Source organism: Meles meles, chromosome 7 (genome assembly GCF_922984935.1).
Source record: "Meles meles chromosome 7, mMelMel3.1 paternal haplotype, whole genome shotgun sequence".
Taxonomy (NCBI): Eukaryota; Metazoa; Chordata; class Mammalia; order Carnivora; family Mustelidae; genus Meles; species Meles meles.
Window position 1 is genome coordinate 92176708 of NC_060072.1, and position 3955 is coordinate 92180662.

The following is a 3955-nucleotide window of genomic DNA, read 5'->3' on the forward strand; positions in this document are numbered from 1 at the left end:
TTTTATTAAGTTCTTAATTTTAATTCCAGTACAGTTAGTTAATGTACAGTGTTATATTGGTTTCAGGTGTACAATATAGTGATTCCTTAATTGTTGTATACCTTACTCTGTGCTTACTATATTCTTTACTTACTTACTTACTTACTTACTTACTTACTATATTCTTTAATTTCTATCCTTTATTTCCCCCATCCTCCTATCCACCTCCCCTCTGGTAAACATCAGTTTGTTCTCTATAGTTAAGAGTCTTTTTCTTGGTTTCTCTCTCCCTTTTTTCCTATGCTCATTAGTATTTTTTCTTAAATTCCACATATGAGTGAAATCATAGTGTATTTGTCTTTCTCTGACTGACTTCATTTGGAATTATACTCTCTAGCTCCATCCATGTCATTGCAAATAGCAAGATTTCATTCTTTTTGAAATGGTTGAGTAATATTCCATAGTGTATATAGTCCACATCTTCTTTATCCGTTAATCTATTGATGGACACTTGGACTACTCTCATAATTTGGCTATTGTAAATAATGGTGCAATAAACATGGGGGTGCATGTATCCCAGTGTTTTTGGTTAAATAGCTAGTTGTGCAGTTACTGGGTTATAGGGTAGTTCTATTTTTAACTTTCTGAGGAATCTTGATACTGTTTCCCACAGTGGATGCACCAGTTTGCAGATCTCACCAACAGTACACGGGGGTTCCTTTTTCTCCACATCCTCATCCACACTTGTTTCTTGTTTTTGATTTTAGCCTTTCTGACAGGTATAAGGAAGGGGCGCCTGGGTGGCTCAGTGGTTGAGCCTCTGACTTTGGCTCAGGTCATGATCTCAGAGTCCTGGGATCGAGCCCCACATCCGGCTCCCTGCTCAGCAGGGGAGCCTGCTTCCCTGCCTCTCCCTCTGCCTGCCTCTCTGCCTACTTGTGATCCCTCTCTCTCTCTGTTAAGTAAATAAATAAAAATCTTTAAAAAAATAAATAAATAAGAAAATCATAAGGAAGAGGCAGTACACTTACAGCACTGTACTGTATTTATTGAAAAAAAAAATCTGCATTGAAGTGGACCCATGCAGTTCAAACCCATATTGTTCAAGATTCAGCTATATTTATTTATTTATTTATTTATTTATTTATTTATTTATTTTTTCTCATTTTATTTATTTTTTCAGCATAACAGTATATTTATTTTTTAAATGTCAGGAGTATCTGTAATGCCATCTCCTTTTCATTCCTGATACTTGTCATTTAATTTTGTTAAATTTATGAGACAGATTTACCTATAATTTTTGTTTTAGTTCCTAAATGAGACTAATGACAGACTCACAAATACAGCTAGGACATACTGACTTTATGATGAGAATTGGTGATCACATAGCTTACCATTGATTCTTGGAAAGACTAGTAAGATGTACAAAACCCTGGCAAATGTAACAATGGAAAAACAACAAAATTAACTTCAAAAGTTTTAAAGTTTAGAAGTTGGAGATGACATGGATATCTTGACAAATTTAAGAAAACAGTATCAACAACTTTACAGATACAAATTATAAAGGCATAAATCACACTTTAGTTTTGCATTTAAATAAAATTAGACTTTTTCCAGAAGTTGAAGTCTGCTTTTATTTTTAAAGATCTCAAATAACTCCTTAACTCCTTAGTAACTTACTTGCTGTTGTAAGAGCTCTTTTTGGTAGAAAGTTAATATTATCTTGTATCTTTCTTTTGCTAGATTAATTATTTTTACTGTTTTGAAGCAAAGTATTATTATAAAAATGAATATAAAATGATAAATGAAATTTAAGGAAGTGTCTTTTTCTTAGTATGAAGAGTTAAATGTTAGTACTTTGAAATCACAAATGACATCTTGCAAACCATCTGTATGACAAGATAGAAAAACATAAGGATGTATCAGACTCTGTTGTGTTGAAATTCACAGTAAACTTGAATAAAAAATATTTCACCTTGAGTTCAAATTCTAGTTTGAACCTTAACCAGCTGTGTTACCTTAACCAGTTTTGTTACCTTAGGCACGTCAAATATCTCTCATCTTGAATTTTCTCATGTGTGTAAACTTAATGGGACTTAACTTGAAAGTATTCTGTCAACTATAAGGTTTTTTCTTTTTTAATGTAAAGTATTATATGTGATGGTAGAGAAATAGTGGAAACTTCATCTGTTGACTTTCTATTATAATTTAAAGCAGAAATTTGCCATGGGTGACAAGGGCGGAGACAACCACTCAGAAGTGACTGACTTCATTCTTGTAGGCATCAGGGTCCGTCCAGAGCTCCACATTCTCCTCTTCCTACTATTCCTGATTGTTTATGGGATGGTCCTTCTGGGGAACCTTAGCATGATTGGCATCATTGTGACTGATCCCATTGGTGTGTTCAACACCAATGTATTTCTTCCTAGGAAATCTCTCCTCATTGACCTCTCTACTCCACTGTGATTGTACCCAAAGCCATGGTCAACATCCTGTCTCAGAAAAAGACCATATCTTTTGCAGGTTGTGTGGCTCAGCTATTTCTTTATGCACTCTTCATGGTCACAGAGGCTTTTTTCCTGGCAGCCATGGCCTATGACCACTTCATTGCCATCTGCAACCCACTCCTCTACACTGTCCACATGTCAAGAAGCCTCTGTATCCAGTTGGTGGCTGGTTCCTATCTCTGTGGCTGGGTCAGTTCCATCCTTCAAATCAGTGTAACCTTCTCAATGTCCTTCTGTGCTTCCCGAGTGATTGATCACTTCTACTGTGATTCCAACCCAATTGAGAAGATCTCCTGTTCCAATATCTTTATGAATAAGATGGTGTCATTAAGTCTGGCTGTGCTCATTATTTTGCCCACAGTAGTTGTTATTGTGGTATCTTATATGTATATTGTGTCTGCAGTCTTAAAAATCCACTCCAGTGAAGGGAGGAAGAAAGCCTTCTCCACTTGCAGCTCCCACCTGGGGGTTGTAAGTTTGCTTTATGGGACCGTCTCCTTTGTCTATCTCACACCTCCAAGTAACCCAGAACTTCGTAAAGTGGCTTCAGTATGTTATATTTTGTTCACACCTATGCTGAACCCTTTAATCTACTCTCTAAGAAATAAGGATGTTAAAGATGCCATGAAAAAAGTCCTACTGAAGAAAAAAGTTGTACTTTAAATTTGCTTCCACCTGTTCTACTGTTTCTTGTACCAGCTGATTTTGTCTCCTTGTTCTTCTAGGCTGAGGCATTTTAAAGCTCAGGTTTATTTAAAAAAAAAAAAAACAAAACAAACACCCCCTCAGGGGAGTCAAGATGGTGGGGAAGTAGGAGGAGGCGCCGTCTCAACCTGTACCCTAAAGTGAGCTGATTACCTACCAAAGAACTCCGGCCACCCATGAAATCAGCCTGAGATCAGAATTATACATGTCTGGATCTCTACTGGAGCAGAAGATGCCAGAGGCAGGTAAAGCAGAGTGGGAACATCGGACTGATATCGGAAGATAAACAAAAGGGGGAGGGAGCCACCAGAGGAGACTGATTGGAAAGTAATACCCCAATACAAGAGTGCCCTGTGTCTGGGGACCAGCATTAACTTGGAGTCTGGTTGAAATCACTCAAAAAAAAAAAAAAAGAGCAAAGGATCGTGTCAGGGGGAAAGAGTGGGAATCAGGGCAGTTAGGGACAGGGCCCTAAGTCCCCGGACCCAGGACAGCCTCCCCTGGCCTGAGCCAGAGAGAGTGCAGTGGAGAAATCAGGTCTCAGTCCCTAGGCTGCCAGTGCGCCTGAGCCACCAGCACGCCCAAGAATGAGTGGGGTCTGGCTCCCGTGAGGGGCTGGGAGCCTGGCCAGATGGCAATCCTGAAACGTGCGCGTCCCACACCCTCCGTTGGGATAGGTGCTCATAGGTGCTAGCCTGGAGCTCTGGCATCCAGAAAAACCAGACATTCCCAGCCCAGGACAGGGGGAAAATTCAGTGTGCGAT

The 3955-nt window shown here is 39.0% G+C and overlaps 1 pseudogene; it reads left to right on the top strand.

Moving 5' to 3' along the window:
* Positions 1–2205: 2205 nt before the first annotated feature.
* LOC123947470 lies at positions 2206–3149 on the top strand (annotated as a pseudogene).
* Positions 3150–3955: the final 806 nt, after the last annotated feature.